We start from the raw sequence: 16,563 nt of genomic DNA, 5'->3' as shown, positions 1-16,563 counted from the left end.
GGATCTTAAGTCCAACGCCTTAACCACTCGGCCACCCTGGTGAGACCCTAGGCCCTGCCTTACTCAGCTCCCTTTTCATGCTGGCTGCTCCAGCGCAGGCTGTCCAGCAAGAGGTGATTGCAGAGTAAAAAGGCTTTTGCAGGAGGATAAAGGTAATTGCTTATGACAAACACACTGTGTGACACCTAACTTTTCCCCACTCGTACTTTATGGGCAATCTATACAGTGGAGTTAGCTTAGTCACAATAAGGAAGTGAGCAAGGCAGGCTCACAAGAGCATCTCCTCCCTGGTGGTCTAGTGGCTAGGATTCGGCACTTTCACCGCCGCGGCCCGGGTTCGATTCCCGGTCAGGGAAGATCCCTCTAAGACGTAGACGTGCGTAATTTGTCCACGCAGCTCAGCTTTTTTTAATCGAAGGTCCTTAAAAAGGCACCCCGACCTATAGACGAAAGCAGAGGAAAGGGGCTGGGTCCCCTGTGTCCCAGGTTGCTTTGCTCCCATTGCCCTCAGCCACCTTCATGCGCACGCAGTCCCCCACCCAGTCAGGTGCTCTATGTGGGCGTAAAGTGCAGTACCAGCTCATCAGAAAGGTAAATTGCTGGAAAACCCGGCTGCGATGTATACATCTACTTTGGAGCACTCTTCTCCCTTGCACTCTTGAATCGGTCATTCGCAATGTATTCTTCCAGCAAGCTGAATAACGAGGTAGGTGTGAGAAGGTGTACCAGCTGTCTTTGAGCTATCAGCGGCCACTAGGTGTCCCTCTTGTGATTTCCCGGGGATCCCGATTGTACAGGAATTCGTCGGTTCAGTAGCACGGGGGAGGGGATGGCCTGTGCTTGGAAGTGACAAACAGTCTGGTGGAATCATGAGTGTTTTTTCAAGTTCTGATTCATATTCGCTGTAGAATAAAATATGCTTTCAGCCCCCATGAGCTTTGTCACTAGGAGAGCAGTGTAGGAACTTTTGCTGTATGGCTCTGGGTTCCCTGGTGGTCTAGTGGTTAGGATTCGGCGCTCTCACCGGCGCGGCCCGGGTTTGATTCCCGGTCAGGGAACAGTCCTTCTTCTGCCCTTGAATGCTTTTCCTTCCCGCAGGTCAGGGCTTCTCAAAATGAATTTGCTTTTCTGACAAACAGTTTGCCTAGCATCCCGCAATCTGGCTCCTAATTTGATTTTCGCAAGGTTCCCTTTGAGTTGGTTTCCTCGGCGGGAGGAAAATCTCTTGTGCAAGGCTCTTGAGGAAGTGAGATTCTGTATTCCGAGGTGCGCTTCTTTTCGTAGGCTTCTGACCACATGGTGTGCGGCAGGAAGTCATCTTTGACAGGGCCGCAGGCTTTGTCTCCAAATGGCATCCCGGACCCACTGCAACCCACCTTTTTGCTGAAACGGAAGTCTGGTTCAGGGTAAGAAAAAGCTGAGCTGCACGTACCGAAAGCAGCAGAGCCCAGCGGCGGAGAGGGTGTGGCCAGGGCTGTCTGATTTGCATAGTGACCAGTGGCATCTTGGGAATGTACAGGCTTTGGAGCCTAACGGGTGCTGCAGGGGTCTGCCTGGCCGGAGAAATGCCTGTCTGGCGCTCCCCTCAGGACACACGTGTCTTCCGTTCGAGCATGGAGGGTGAGGGACATGGGTCACCCTCATATACAGGGGTGTGGGCATGGGCAGGATGGGGCGTGGGGGACCCGTCAGGGCATTGCCCGTTTGGAAGCCCGTTCGGAAGGCAAGAGGAGGCGGAGGCGGAGGCGGGAATCTCTGCTCAATTTTTTCCCGAGGCCTGGGGACAAGCCTTTGCACATTTGATCCAGCCGGGCCTGCATCAGCAGATCCTGCTCCGATGGCAAGGGAGAGCCTGCAGGTGTAAATCAAAGAAAGGGGAGAAATCCGCAAGAGGCGGGTTAACAAATTCCAGTGGCAGGCCCATGTTCCCCAGGAAGCAAGTACTTCCTCCTGCTCCCTTCAGTGGGAAAAGACATAGGAGGTGTATTTCTCTAAGCAGGGGCTCTGCGTAGGTGGCACTGCATTGCTTTGGGAAGCATCCATGCTAAGTGCAGAGTAGCAGCAGACCCCACAGCTGAGACGTGAATTGGGACTGTTAAGGAAGGGCACTGGGAGGGTGAGGAAGGCAGAGGAAAATGCTTTAAAAAAGCATCTGCAAGTTCCTACACACCCGCTGAAAACCCATACCAGGGATGGGGCTCGAACCCATGCGGACAACTGTCCATTGGATCTTAAGTCCAACGCCTTAACCACTCGGCCACCCTGGTGAGACCCTAGGCCCTGCCTTACTCAGCTCCCTTTTCATGCTGGCTGCTCCAGCGCAGGCTGTCCAGCAAGAGGTGATTGCAGAGTAAAAAGGCTTTTGCAGGAGGATAAAGGTAATTGCTTATGACAAACACACTGTGTGACACCTAACTTTTCCCCACTCGTACTTTATGGGCAATCTATACAGTGGAGTTAGCTTAGTCACAATAAGGAAGTGAGCAAGGCAGGCTCACAAGAGCATCTCCTCCCTGGTGGTCTAGTGGCTAGGATTCGGCGCTTTCACCGCCGCGGCCCGGGTTCGATTCCCGGTCAGGGAAGATCCCTCTAAGACGTAGACGTGCGTAATTTGTCCACGCAGCTAAGCTTTTTTTAATCGAAGGTCCTTAAAAAGGCACCCCGACCTATAGACGAAAGCAGAGGAAAGGGGCTGGGTCCCCTGTGTCCCAGGTTGCTTTGCTCCCATTGCCCTCAGCCACCTTCATGCGCACGCAGTCCCCCACCCAGTCAGGTGCTCTATGTGGGCGTAAAGTGCAGTACCAGCTCATCAGAAAGGTAAATTGCTGGAAAACCCGGCTGCGATGTATACATCTACTTTGGAGCACTCTTCTCCCTTGCACTCTTGAATCGGTCATTCGCAATGTATTCTTCCAGCAAGCTGAATAACGAGGTAGGTGTGAGAAGGTGTACCAGCTGTCTTTGAGCTATCAGCGGCCACTAGGTGTCCCTCTTGTGATTTCCCGGGGATCCCGATTGTACAGGAATTCGTCGGTTCAGTAGCACGGGGGAGGGGATGGCCTGTGCTGGGAAGTGACAAACAGTCTGGTGGAATCATGAGTGTTTTTTCAAGTTCTGATTCATATTCGCTGTAGAATAAAATATGCTTTCAGCCCCCATGAGCTTTGTCACTAGGAGAGCAGTGTAGGAACTTTTGCTGTATGGCTCTGGGTTCCCTGGTGGTCTAGTGGTTAGGATTCGGCGCTCTCACCGCCGTGGCCCGGGTTCGATTCCCGGTCAGGAAACAGTCCTTCTTCTGCCCTTGAATGCTTTTCCTTCCCGCAGGTCAGGGCTTCTCAAAATGAATTTGCTTTTCTGACAAACAGTTTGTCTAGCATCCCGCAATCTGGCTCCTAATTTGATTTTCGCAAGGTTCCCTTTGAGTTGCTTTCCTCGGCGGGAGGAAAATCTCTTGTGCAAGGCTCTTGAGGAAGTGAGATTCTGTATTCCGAGGTGCGCTTCTTTTCGTAGGCTTCTGACCACATGGTGTGCGGCAGGAAGTCATCTTTGACAGGGCCGCAGGCTTTGTCTCCAAATGGCATCCCGGACCCACTGCAACCCACCTTTTTGCTGAAACGGAAGTCTGGTTCAGGGTAAGAAAAAGCTGAGCTGCACGTACCGAAAGCAGCAGAGCCCAGCGGCGGAGAGGGTGTGGCCAGGGCTGTCTGATTTGCATAGTGACCAGTGGCATCTTGGGAATGTACAGGCTTTGGAGCCTAACGGGTGCTGCAGGGGTCTGCCTGGCCGGAGAAATGCCTGTCTGGCGCTCCCCTCAGGACACACGTGTCTTCCGTTCGAGCATGGAGGGTGAGGGACATGGGTCACCCTCATATACAGGGGTGTGGGCATGGGCAGGATGGGGCGTGGGGGACCCGTCAGGGCATTGCCCGTTTGGAAGCCCGTTCGGAAGGCAAGAGGAGGCGGAGGCGGAGGCGGGAATCTCTGCTCAATTTTTTCCCGAGGCCTGGGGACAAGCCTTTGCACATTTGATCCAGCCGGGCCTGCATCAGCAGATCCTGCTCCGATGGCAAGGGAGAGCCTGCAAGTGTAAATCAAAGAAAGGGGAGAAATCCGCAAGAGGCGGGTTAACAAATTCCAGTGGCAGGCCCATGTTCCCCAGGAAGCAAGTACTTCCTCCTGCTCCCTTCAGTGGGAAAAAACATAGGAGGTGTATTTCTCTAAGCAGGGGCTCTGCGTAGGTGGCACTGCATTGCTTTGGGAAGCATCCATGCTAAGTGCAGAGTAGCAGCAGACCCCACAGCTGAGACGTGAATTGGGACTGTTAAGGAAGGGCACTGGGAGGGTGAGGAGGGCAGAGGAAAATGCTTTAAAAAAGCATCTGCAAGTTCCTACACACCCGCTGAAAACCCATACCAGGGATGGGGCTCGAACCCATGCGGACAACTGTCCATTGGATCTTAAGTCCAACGCCTTAACCACTCGGCCACCCTGGTGAGACCCTAGGCCCTGCCTTACTCAGCTCCCTTTTCATGCTGGCTGCTCCAGCGCAGGCTGTCCAGCAAGAGGTGATTGCAGAGTAAAAAGGCTTTTGCAGGAGGATAAAGGTAATTGCTTATGACAAACACACTGTGTGACACCTAACTTTTCCCCACTCGTACTTTATGGGCAATCTATACAGTGGAGTTAGCTTAGTCACAATAAGGAAGTGAGCAAGGCAGGCTCACAAGAGCATCTCCTCCCTGGTGGTCTAGTGGCTAGGATTCGGCGCTTTCACCGCCGCGGCCCGGGTTCGATTCCCGGTCAGGGAAGATCCCTCTAAGACGTAGACGTGCGTAATTTGTCCACGCAGCTCAGCTTTTTTTAATCGAAGGTCCTTAAAAAGGCACCCCGACCTATAGACGAAAGCAGAGGAAAGGGGCTGGGTCCCCTGTGTCCCAGGTTGCTTTGCTCCCATTGCCCTCAGCCACCTTCATGCGCACGCAGTCCCCCACCCAGTCAGGTGCTCTATGTGGGCGTAAAGTGCAGTACCAGCTCATCAGAAAGGTAAATTGCTGGAAAACCCGGCTGCGATGTATACATCTACTTTGGAGCACTCTTCTCCCTTGCACTCTTGAATCGGTCATTCGCAATGTATTCTTCCAGCAAGCTGAATAACGAGGTAGGTGTGAGAAGGTGTACCAGCTGTCTTTGAGCTATCAGCGGCCACTAGGTGTCCCTCTTGTGATTTCCCGGGGATCCCGATTGTACAGGAATTCGTCGGTTCAGTAGCACGGGGGAGGGGATGGCCTGTGCTTGGAAGTGACAAACAGTCTGGTGGAATCATGAGTGTTTTTTCAAGTTCTGATTCATATTCGCTGTAGAATAAAATATGCTTTCAGCCCCCATGAGCTTTGTCACTAGGAGAGCAGTGTAGGAACTTTTGCTGTATGGCTCTGGGTTCCCTGGTGGTCTAGTGGTTAGGATTCGGCGCTCTCACCGCCGCGGCCCGGGTTCGATTCCCGGTCAGGGAACAGTCCTTCTTCTGCCCTTGAATGCTTTTCCTTCCCGCAGGTCAGGGCTTCTCAAAATGAATTTGCTTTTCTGACAAACAGTTTGCCTAGCATCCCGCAATCTGGCTCCTAATTTGATTTTCGCAAGGTTCCCTTTGAGTTGCTTTCCTCGGCGGGAGGAAAATCTCTTGTGCAAGGCTCTTGAGGAAGTGAGATTCTGTATTCCGAGGTGCGCTTCTTTTCGTAGGCTTCTGACCACATGGTGTGCGGCAGGAAGTCATCTTTGACAGGGCCGCAGGCTTTGTCTCCAAATGGCATCCCGGACCCACTGCAACCCACCTTTTTGCTGAAACGGAAGTCTGGTTCAGGGTAAGAAAAAGCTGAGCTGCACGTACCGAAAGCAGCAGAGCCCAGCGGCGGAGAGGGTGTGGCCAGGGCTGTCTGATTTGCATAGTGACCAGTGGCATCTTGGGAATGTACAGGCTTTGGAGCCTAACGGGTGCTGCAGGGGTCTGCCTGGCCGGAGAAATGCCTGTCTGGCGCTCCCCTCAGGACACACGTGTCTTCCGTTCGAGCATGGAGGGTGAGGGACATGGGTCACCCTCATATACAGGGGTGTGGGCATGGGCAGGATGGGGCGTGGGGGACCCGTCAGGGCATTGCCCGTTTGGAAGCCCGTTCGGAAGGCAAGAGGAGGCGGAGGCGGAGGCGGAGGCGGGAATCTCTGCTCAATTTTTTCCCGAGGCCTGGGGACAAGCCTTTGCACATTTGATCCAGCCGGGCCTGCATCAGCAGATCCTGCTCCGATGGCAAGGGAGAGCCTGCAGGTGTAAATCAAAGAAAGGGGAGAAATCCGCAAGAGGCGGGTTAACAAATTCCAGTGGCAGGCCCATGTTCCCCAGGAAGCAAGTACTTCCTCCTGCTCCCTTCAGTGGGAAAAGACATAGGAGGTGTATTTCTCTAAGCAGGGGCTCTGCGTAGGTGGCACTGCATTGCTTTGGGAAGCATCCATGCTAAGTGCAGAGTAGCAGCAGACCCCACAGCTGAGACGTGAATTGGGACTGTTAAGGAAGGGCACTGGGAGGGTGAGGAAGGCAGAGGAAAATGCTTTAAAAAAGCATCTGCAAGTTCCTACACACCCGCTGAAAACCCATACCAGGGATGGGGCTCGAACCCATGCGGACAACTGTCCATTGGATCTTAAGTCCAACGCCTTAACCACTCGGCCACCCTGGTGAGACCCTAGGCCCTGCCTTACTCAGCTCCCTTTTCATGCTGGCTGCTCCAGCGCAGGCTGTCCAGCAAGAGGTGATTGCAGAGTAAAAAGGCTTTTGCAGGAGGATAAAGGTAATTGCTTATGACAAACACACTGTGTGACACCTAACTTTTCCCCACTCGTACTTTATGGGCAATCTATACAGTGGAGTTAGCTTAGTCACAATAAGGAAGTGAGCAAGGCAGGCTCACAAGAGCATCTCCTCCCTGGTGGTCTAGTGGCTAGGATTCGGCGCTTTCACCGCCGCGGCCCGGGTTCGATTCCCGGTCAGGGAAGATCCCTCTAAGACGTAGACGTGCGTAATTTGTCCACGCAGCTCAGCTTTTTTTAATCGAAGGTCCTTAAAAAGGCACCCTGACCTATAGACGAAAGCAGAGGAAAGGGGCTGGGTCCCCTGTGTCCCAGGTTGCTTTGCTCCCATTGCCCTCAGCCACCTTCATGCGCACGCAGTCCCCCACCCAGTCAGGTGCTCTATGTGGGCGTAAAGTGCAGTACCAGCTCATCAGAAAGGTAAATTGCTGGAAAACCCGGCTGCGATGTATACATCTACTTTGGAGCACTCTTCTCCCTTGCACTCTTGAATCGGTCATTCGCAATGTATTCTTCCAGCAAGCTGAATAACGAGGTAGGTGTGAGAAGGTGTACCAGCTGTCTTTGAGCTATCAGCGGCCACTAGGTGTCCCTCTTGTGATTTCCCGGGGATCCCGATTGTACAGGAATTCGTCGGTTCAGTAGCACGGGGGAGGGGATGGCCTGTGCTTGGAAGTGACAAACAGTCTGGTGGAATCATGAGTGTTTTTTCAAGTTCTGATTCATATTCGCTGTAGAATAAAATATGCTTTCAGCCCCCATGAGCTTTGTCACTAGGAGAGCAGTGTAGGAACTTTTGCTGTATGGCTCTGGGTTCCCTGGTGGTCTAGTGGTTAGGATTCGGCGCTCTCACCGCCGCGGCCCGGGTTCGATTCCCGGTCAGGGAACAGTCCTTCTTCTGCCCTTGAATGCTTTTCCTTCCCGCAGGTCAGGGCTTCTCAAAATGAATTTGCTTTTCTGACAAACAGTTTGCCTAGCATCCCGCAATCTGGCTCCTAATTTCATTTTCGCAAGGTTCCCTTTGAGTTGCTTTCCTCGGCGGGAGGAAAATCTCTTGTGCAAGGCTCTTGAGGAAGTGAGATTCTGTATTCCGAGGTGCGCTTCTTTTCGTAGGCTTCTGACCACATGGTGTGCGGCAGGAAGTCATCTTTGACAGGGCCGCAGGCTTTGTCTCCAAATGGCATCCCGGACCCACTGCAACCCACCTTTTTGCTGAAACGGAAGTCTGGTTCAGGGTAAGAAAAAGCTGAGCTGCACGTACCGAAAGCAGCAGAGCCCAGCGGCGGAGAGGGTGTGGCCAGGGCTGTCTGATTTGCATAGTGACCAGTGGCATCTTGGGAATGTACAGGCTTTGGAGCCTAACGGGTGCTGCAGGGGTCTGCCTGGCCGGAGAAATGCCTGTCTGGCGCTCCCCTCAGGACACACGTGTCTTCCGTTCGAGCATGGAGGGTGAGGGACATGGGTCACCCTCATATACAGGGGTGTGGGCATGGGCAGGATGGGGCGTGGGGGACCCGTCAGGGTATTGCCCGTTTGGAAGCCCGTTCGGAAGGCAAGAGGAGGCGGAGGCGGGAATCTCTGCTCAATTTTTTCCCGAGGCCTGGGGACAAGCCTTTGCACATTTGATCCAGCCGGGCCTGCATCAGCAGATCCTGCTCCGATGGCAAGGGAGAGCCTGCAAGTGTAAATCAAAGAAAGGGGAGAAATCCGCAAGAGGCGGGTTAACAAATTCCAGTGGCAGGCCCATGTTCCCCAGGAAGCAAGTACTTCCTCCTGCTCCCTTCAGTGGGAAAAGACATAGGAGGTGTATTTCTCTAAGCAGGGGCTCTGCGTAGGTGGCACTGCATTGCTTTGGGAAGCATCCATGCTAAGTGCAGAGTAGCAGCAGACCCCACAGCTGAGACGTGAATTGGGACTGTTAAGGAAGGGCACTGGGAGGGTGAGGAGGGCAGAGGAAAATGCTTTAAAAAAGCATCTGCAAGTTCCTACACACCCGCTGAAAACCCATACCAGGGATGGGGCTCGAACCCATGCGGACAACTGTCCATTGGATCTTAAGTCCAACGCCTTAACCACTCGGCCACCCTGGTGAGACCCTAGGCCCTGCCTTACTCAGCTCCCTTTTCATGCTGGCTGCTCCAGCGCAGGCTGTCCAGCAAGAGGTGATTGCAGAGTAAAAAGGCTTTTGCAGGAGGATAAAGGTAATTGCTTATGACAAACACACTGTGTGACACCTAACTTTTCCCCACTCGTACTTTATGGGCAATCTATACAGTGGAGTTAGCTTAGTCACAATAAGGAAGTGAGCAAGGCAGGCTCACAAGAGCATCTCCTCCCTGGTGGTCTAGTGGCTAGGATTCGGCGCTTTCACCGCCGCGGCCCGGGTTCGATTCCCGGTCAGGGAAGATCCCTCTAAGACGTAGACGTGCGTAATTTGTCCACGCAGCTCAGCTTTTTTTAATCGAAGGTCCTTAAAAAGGCACCCCGACCTATAGACGAAAGCAGAGGAAAGGGGCTGGGTCCCCTGTGTCCCAGGTTGCTTTGCTCCCATTGCCCTCAGCCACCTTCATGCGCACGCAGTCCCCCACCCAGTCAGGTGCTCTATGTGGGCGTAAAGTGCAGTACCAGCTCATCAGAAAGGTAAATTGCTGGAAAACCCGGCTGCGATGTATACATCTACTTTGGAGCACTCTTCTCCCTTGCACTCTTGAATCGGTCATTCGCAATGTATTCTTCCAGCAAGCTGAATAACGAGGTAGGTGTGAGAAGGTGTACCAGCTGTCTTTGAGCTATCAGCGGCCACTAGGTGTCCCTCTTGTGATTTCCCGGGGATCCCGATTGTACAGGAATTCGTCGGTTCAGTAGCACGGGGGAGGGGATGGCCTGTGCTTGGAAGTGACAAACAGTCTGGTGGAATCATGAGTGTTTTTTCAAGTTCTGATTCATATTCGCTGTAGAATAAAATATGCTTTCAGCCCCCATGAGCTTTGTCACTAGGAGAGCAGTGTAGGAACTTTTGCTGTATGGCTCTGGGTTCCCTGGTGGTCTAGTGGTTAGGATTCGGCGCTCTCACCGCCGCGGCCCGGGTTCGATTCCCGGTCAGGGAACAGTCCTTCTTCTGCCCTTGAATGCTTTTCCTTCCCGCAGGTCAGGGCTTCTCAAAATGAATTTGCTTTTCTGACAAACAGTTTGCCTAGCATCCCGCAATCTGGCTCCTAATTTGATTTTCGCAAGGTTCCCTTTGAGTTGCTTTCCTCGGCGGGAGGAAAATCTCTTGTGCAAGGCTCTTGAGGAAGTGAGATTCTGTATTCCGAGGTGCGCTTCTTTTCGTAGGCTTCTGACCACATGGTGTGCGGCAGGAAGTCATCTTTGACAGGGCCGCAGGCTTTGTCTCCAAATGGCATCCCGGACCCACTGCAACCCACCTTTTTGCTGAAACGGAAGTCTGGTTCAGGGTAAGAAACAGCTGAGCTGCACGTACCGAAAGCAGCAGAGCCCAGCGGCGGAGAGGGTGTGGCCAGGGCTGTCTGATTTGCATAGTGACCAGTGGCATCTTGGGAATGTACAGGCTTTGGAGCCTAACGGGTGCTGCAGGGGTCTGCCTGGCCGGAGAAATGCCTGTCTGGCGCTCCCCTCAGGACACACGTGTCTTCCGTTCGAGCATGGAGGGTGAGGGACATGGGTCACCCTCATATACAGGGGTGTGGGCATGGGCAGGATGGGGCGTGGGGGACCCGTCAGGGCATTGCCCGTTTGGAAGCCCGTTCGGAAGGCAAGAGGAGGCGGAGGCGGAGGCGGAGGCGGGAATCTCTGCTCAATTTTTTCCCGAGGCCTGGGGACAAGCCTTTGCACATTTGATCCTGCCGGGCCTGCATCAGCAGATCCTGCTCCGATGGCAAGGGAGAGCCTGCAGGTGTAAATCAAAGAAAGGGGAGAAATCCGCAAGAGGCGGGTTAACAAATTCCAGTGGCAGGCCCATGTTCCCCAGGAAGCAAGTACTTCCTCCTGCTCCCTTCAGTGGGAAAAGACATAGGAGGTGTATTTCTCTAAGCAGGGGCTCTGCGTAGGTGGCACTGCATTGCTTTGGGAAGCATCCATGCTAAGTGCAGAGTAGCAGCAGACCCCACAGCTGAGACGTGAATTGGGACTGTTAAGGAAGGGCACTGGGAGGGTGAGGAAGGCAGAGGAAAATGCTTTAAAAAAGCATCTGCAAGTTCCTACACACCCGCTGAAAACCCATACCAGGGATGGGGCTCGAACCCATGCGGACAACTGTCCATTGGATCTTAAGTCCAACGCCTTAACCACTCGGCCACCCTGGTGAGACCCTAGGCCCTGCCTTACTCAGCTCCCTTTTCATGCTGGCTGCTCCAGCGCAGGCTGTCCAGCAAGAGGTGATTGCAGAGTAAAAAGGCTTTTGCAGGAGGATAAAGGTAATTGCTTATGACAAACACACTGTGTGACACCTAACTTTTCCCCACTCGTACTTTATGGGCAATCTATACAGTGGAGTTAGCTTAGTCACAATAAGGAAGTGAGCAAGGCAGGCTCACAAGAGCATCTCCTCCCTGGTGGTCTAGTGGCTAGGATTCGGCACTTTCACCGCCGCGGCCCGGGTTCGATTCCCGGTCAGGGAAGATCCCTCTAAGACGTAGACGTGCGTAATTTGTCCACGCAGCTCAGCTTTTTTTAATCGAAGGTCCTTAAAAAGGCACCCCGACCTATAGACGAAAGCAGAGGAAAGGGGCTGGGTCCCCTGTGTCCCAGGTTGCTTTGCTCCCATTGCCCTCAGCCACCTTCATGCGCACGCAGTCCCCCACCCAGTCAGGTGCTCTATGTGGGCGTAAAGTGCAGTACCAGCTCATCAGAAAGGTAAATTGCTGGAAAACCCGGCTGCGATGTATACATCTACTTTGGAGCACTCTTCTCCCTTGCACTCTTGAATCGGTCATTCGCAATGTATTCTTCCAGCAAGCTGAATAACGAGGTAGGTGTGAGAAGGTGTACCAGCTGTCTTTGAGCTATCAGCGGCCACTAGGTGTCCCTCTTGTGATTTCCCGGGGATCCCGATTGTACAGGAATTCGTCGGTTCAGTAGCACGGGGGAGGGGATGGCCTGTGCTTGGAAGTGACAAACAGTCTGGTGGAATCATGAGTGTTTTTTCAAGTTCTGATTCATATTCGCTGTAGAATAAAATATGCTTTCAGCCCCCATGAGCTTTGTCACTAGGAGAGCAGTGTAGGAACTTTTGCTGTATGGCTCTGGGTTCCCTGGTGGTCTAGTGGTTAGGATTCGGCGCTCTCACCGCCGCGGCCCGAGTTCGATTCCCGGTCAGGGAACAGTCCTTCTTCTGCCCTTGAATGCTTTTCCTTCCCGCAGGTCAGGGCTTCTCAAAATGAATTTGCTTTTCTGACAAACAGTTTGCCTAGCATCCCGCAATCTGGCTCCTAATTTGATTTTCGCAAGGTTCCCTTTGAGTTGGTTTCCTCGGCGGGAGGAAAATCTCTTGTGCAAGGCTCTTGAGGAAGTGAGATTCTGTATTCCGAGGTGCGCTTCTTTTCGTAGGCTTCTGACCACATGGTGTGCGGCAGGAAGTCATCTTTGACAGGGCCGCAGGCTTTGTCTCCAAATGGCATCCCGGACCCACTGCAACCCACCTTTTTGCTGAAACGGAAGTCTGGTTCAGGGTAAGAAAAAGCTGAGCTGCACGTACCGAAAGCAGCAGAGCCCAGCGGCGGAGAGGGTGTGGCCAGGGCTGTCTGATTTGCATAGTGACCAGTGGCATCTTGGGAATGTACAGGCTTTGGAGCCTAACGGGTGCTGCAGGGGTCTGCCTGGCCGGAGAAATGCCTGTCTGGCGCTCCCCTCAGGACACACGTGTCTTCCGTTCGAGCATGGAGGGTGAGGGACATGGGTCACCCTCATATACAGGGGTGTGGGCATGGGCAGGATGGGGCGTGGGGGACCCGTCAGGGCATTGCCCGTTTGGAAGCCCGTTCGGAAGGCAAGAGGAGGCGGAGGCGGAGGCGGGAATCTCTGCTCAATTTTTTCCCGAGGCCTGGGGACAAGCCTTTGCACATTTGATCCAGCCGGGCCTGCATCAGCAGATCCTGCTCCGATGGCAAGGGAGAGCCTGCAGGTGTAAATCAAAGAAAGGGGAGAAATCCGCAAGAGGCGGGTTAACAAATTCCAGTGGCAGGCCCATGTTCCCCAGGAAGCAAGTACTTCCTCCTGCTCCCTTCAGTGGGAAAAGACATAGGAGGTGTATTTCTCTAAGCAGGGGCTCTGCGTAGGTGGCACTGCATTGCTTTGGGAAGCATCCATGCTAAGTGCAGAGTAGCAGCAGACCCCACAGCTGAGACGTGAATTGGGACTGTTAAGGAAGGGCACTGGGAGGGTGAGGAAGGCAGAGGAAAATGCTTTAAAAAAGCATCTGCAAGTTCCTACACACCCGCTGAAAACCCATACCAGGGATGGGGCTCGAACCCATGCGGACAACTGTCCATTGGATCTTAAGTCCAACGCCTTAACCACTCGGCCACCCTGGTGAGACCCTAGGCCCTACCTTACTCAGCTCCCTTTTCATGCTGGCTGCTCCAGCGCAGGCTGTCCAGCAAGAGGTGATTGCAGAGTAAAAAGGCTTTTGCAGGAGGATAAAGGTAATTGCTTATGACAAACACACTGTGTGACACCTAACTTTTCCCCACTCGTACTTTATGGGCAATCTATACAGTGGAGTTAGCTTAGTCACAATAAGGAAGTGAGCAAGGCAGGCTCACAAGAGCATCTCCTCCCTGGTGGTCTAGTGGCTAGGATTCGGCGCTTTCACCGCCGCGGCCCGGGTTCGATTCCCGGTCAGGGAAGATCCCTCTAAGACGTAGACGTGCGTAATTTGTCCACGCAGCTAAGCTTTTTTTAATCGAAGGTCCTTAAAAAGGCACCCCGACCTATAGACGAAAGCAGAGGAAAGGGGCTGGGTCCCCTGTGTCCCAGGTTGCTTTGCTCCCATTGCCCTCAGCCACCTTCATGCGCACGCAGTCCCCCACCCAGTCAGGTGCTCTATGTGGGCGTAAAGTGCAGTACCAGCTCATCAGAAAGGTAAATTGCTGGAAAACCCGGCTGCGATGTATACATCTACTTTGGAGCACTCTTCTCCCTTGCACTCTTGAATCGGTCATTCGCAATGTATTCTTCCAGCAAGCTGAATAACGAGGTAGGTGTGAGAAGGTGTACCAGCTGTCTTTGAGCTATCAGCGGCCACTAGGTGTCCCTCTTGTGATTTCCCGGGGATCCCGATTGTACAGGAATTCGTCGGTTCAGTAGCACGGGGGAGGGGATGGCCTGTGCTGGGAAGTGACAAACAGTCTGGTGGAATCATGAGTGTTTTTTCAAGTTCTGATTCATATTCGCTGTAGAATAAAATATGCTTTCAGCCCCCATGAGCTTTGTCACTAGGAGAGCAGTGTAGGAACTTTTGCTGTATGGCTCTGGGTTCCCTGGTGGTCTAGTGGTTAGGATTCGGCGCTCTCACCGCCGTGGCCCGGGTTCGATTCCCGGTCAGGAAACAGTCCTTCTTCTGCCCTTGAATGCTTTTCCTTCCCGCAGGTCAGGGCTTCTCAAAATGAATTTGCTTTTCTGACAAACAGTTTGTCTAGCATCCCGCAATCTGGCTCCTAATTTGATTTTCGCAAGGTTCCCTTTGAGTTGCTTTCCTCGGCGGGAGGAAAATCTCTTGTGCAAGGCTCTTGAGGAAGTGAGATTCTGTATTCCGAGGTGCGCTTCTTTTCGTAGGCTTCTGACCACATGGTGTGCGGCAGGAAGTCATCTTTGACAGGGCCGCAGGCTTTGTCTCCAAATGGCATCCCGGACCCACTGCAACCCACCTTTTTGCTGAAACGGAAGTCTGGTTCAGGGTAAGAAAAAGCTGAGCTGCACGTACCGAAAGCAGCAGAGCCCAGCGGCGGAGAGGGTGTGGCCAGGGCTGTCTGATTTGCATAGTGACCAGTGGCATCTTGGGAATGTACAGGCTTTGGAGCCTAACGGGTGCTGCAGGGGTCTGCCTGGCCGGAGAAATGCCTGTCTGGCGCTCCCCTCAGGACACACGTGTCTTCCGTTCGAGCATGGAGGGTGAGGGACATGGGTCACCCTCATATACAGGGGTGTGGGCATGGGCAGGATGGGGCGTGGGGGACCCGTCAGGGCATTGCCCGTTTGGAAGCCCGTTCGGAAGGCAAGAGGAGGCGGAGGCGGAGGCGGGAATCTCTGCTCAATTTTTTCCCGAGGCCTGGGGACAAGCCTTTGCACATTTGATCCAGCCGGGCCTGCATCAGCAGATCCTGCTCCGATGGCAAGGGAGAGCCTGCAAGTGTAAATCAAAGAAAGGGGAGAAATCCGCAAGAGGCGGGTTAACAAATTCCAGTGGCAGGCCCATGTTCCCCAGGAAGCAAGTACTTCCTCCTGCTCCCTTCAGTGGGAAAAAACATAGGAGGTGTATTTCTCTAAGCAGGGGCTCTGCGTAGGTGGCACTGCATTGCTTTGGGAAGCATCCATGCTAAGTGCAGAGTAGCAGCAGACCCCACAGCTGAGACGTGAATTGGGACTGTTAAGGAAGGGCACTGGGAGGGTGAGGAGGGCAGAGGAAAATGCTTTAAAAAAGCATCTGCAAGTTCCTACACACCCGCTGAAAACCCATACCAGGGATGGGGCTCGAACCCATGCGGACAACTGTCCATTGGATCTTAAGTCCAACGCCTTAACCACTCGGCCACCCTGGTGAGACCCTAGGCCCTGCCTTACTCAGCTCCCTTTTCATGCTGGCTGCTCCAGCGCAGGCTGTCCAGCAAGAGGTGATTGCAGAGTAAAAAGGCTTTTGCAGGAGGATAAAGGTAATTGCTTATGACAAACACACTGTGTGACACCTAACTTTTCCCCACTCGTACTTTATGGGCAATCTATACAGTGGAGTTAGCTTAGTCACAATAAGGAAGTGAGCAAGGCAGGCTCACAAGAGCATCTCCTCCCTGGTGGTCTAGTGGCTAGGATTCGGCGCTTTCACCGCCGCGGCCCGGGTTCGATTCCCGGTCAGGGAAGATCCCTCTAAGACGTAGACGTGCGTAATTTGTCCACGCAGCTCAGCTTTTTTTAATCGAAGGTCCTTAAAAAGGCACCCCGACCTATAGACGAAAGCAGAGGAAAGGGGCTGGGTCCCCTGTGTCCCAGGTTGCTTTGCTCCCATTGCCCTCAGCCACCTTCATGCGCACGCAGTCCCCCACCCAGTCAGGTGCTCTATGTGGGCGTAAAGTGCAGTACCAGCTCATCAGAAAGGTAAATTGCTGGAAAACCCGGCTGCGATGTATACATCTACTTTGGAGCACTCTTCTCCCTTGCACTCTTGAATCGGTCATTCGCAATGTATTCTTCCAGCAAGCTGAATAACGAGGTAGGTGTGAGAAGGTGTACCAGCTGTCTTTGAGCTATCAGCGGCCACTAGGTGTCCCTCTTGTGATTTCCCGGGGATCCCGATTGTACAGGAATTCGTCGGTTCAGTAGCACGGGGGAGGGGATGGCCTGTGCTTGGAAGTGACAAACAGTCTGGTGGAATCATGAGTGTTTTTTCAAGTTCTGATTCATATTCGCTGTAGAATAAAATATGCTTTCAGCCCCCATGAGCTTTGTCACTAGGAGAGCAGTGTAGGAACTTTTGCTGTA

At 53.3% G+C, this 16,563-nt stretch overlaps 11 non-coding genes across 11 annotated transcripts; all 11 read left to right on the top strand.

Moving 5' to 3' along the window:
• The first annotated feature begins 2,510 nt into the window (after positions 1 to 2,510).
• On the top strand, positions 2,511 to 2,582 carry TRNAE-UUC (transfer RNA glutamic acid (anticodon UUC)). Its single transcript has one exon. It is a non-coding gene; the product is annotated as a tRNA-Glu (tRNA).
• Positions 2,583 to 3,212: 630 nt separating this feature from the next.
• On the top strand, positions 3,213 to 3,284 carry TRNAE-CUC (transfer RNA glutamic acid (anticodon CUC)). Its single transcript has one exon. It is a non-coding gene; the product is annotated as a tRNA-Glu (tRNA).
• A 1,452-nt stretch (positions 3,285 to 4,736) lies between these two features.
• Positions 4,737 to 4,808, top strand: TRNAE-UUC (transfer RNA glutamic acid (anticodon UUC)). Its single transcript has one exon. It is a non-coding gene; the product is annotated as a tRNA-Glu (tRNA).
• A 630-nt stretch (positions 4,809 to 5,438) lies between these two features.
• TRNAE-CUC (transfer RNA glutamic acid (anticodon CUC)) lies at positions 5,439 to 5,510 on the top strand. Its single transcript has one exon. It is a non-coding gene; the product is annotated as a tRNA-Glu (tRNA).
• Positions 5,511 to 6,968: 1,458 nt separating this feature from the next.
• Positions 6,969 to 7,040, top strand: TRNAE-UUC (transfer RNA glutamic acid (anticodon UUC)). Its single transcript has one exon. It is a non-coding gene; the product is annotated as a tRNA-Glu (tRNA).
• Positions 7,041 to 7,670: 630 nt separating this feature from the next.
• TRNAE-CUC (transfer RNA glutamic acid (anticodon CUC)) lies at positions 7,671 to 7,742 on the top strand. Its single transcript has one exon. It is a non-coding gene; the product is annotated as a tRNA-Glu (tRNA).
• Positions 7,743 to 9,188: 1,446 nt separating this feature from the next.
• Positions 9,189 to 9,260, top strand: TRNAE-UUC (transfer RNA glutamic acid (anticodon UUC)). The gene has a single exon. It is a non-coding gene; the product is annotated as a tRNA-Glu (tRNA).
• Positions 9,261 to 9,890: 630 nt separating this feature from the next.
• TRNAE-CUC (transfer RNA glutamic acid (anticodon CUC)) lies at positions 9,891 to 9,962 on the top strand. Its single transcript has one exon. It is a non-coding gene; the product is annotated as a tRNA-Glu (tRNA).
• Positions 9,963 to 13,646: 3,684 nt separating this feature from the next.
• Positions 13,647 to 13,718, top strand: TRNAE-UUC (transfer RNA glutamic acid (anticodon UUC)). The gene has a single exon. It is a non-coding gene; the product is annotated as a tRNA-Glu (tRNA).
• Positions 13,719 to 14,348: 630 nt separating this feature from the next.
• Positions 14,349 to 14,420, top strand: TRNAE-CUC (transfer RNA glutamic acid (anticodon CUC)). Its single transcript has one exon. It is a non-coding gene; the product is annotated as a tRNA-Glu (tRNA).
• A 1,452-nt stretch (positions 14,421 to 15,872) lies between these two features.
• On the top strand, positions 15,873 to 15,944 carry TRNAE-UUC (transfer RNA glutamic acid (anticodon UUC)). Its single transcript has one exon. It is a non-coding gene; the product is annotated as a tRNA-Glu (tRNA).
• Positions 15,945 to 16,563: the final 619 nt, after the last annotated feature.

This window comes from Triturus cristatus, chromosome 5_2 (genome assembly GCF_964204655.1).
Source record: "Triturus cristatus chromosome 5_2, aTriCri1.1, whole genome shotgun sequence".
Taxonomy (NCBI): Eukaryota; Metazoa; Chordata; class Amphibia; order Caudata; family Salamandridae; genus Triturus; species Triturus cristatus.
This window is presented reverse-complemented; position numbering and strand designations above follow the sequence as displayed.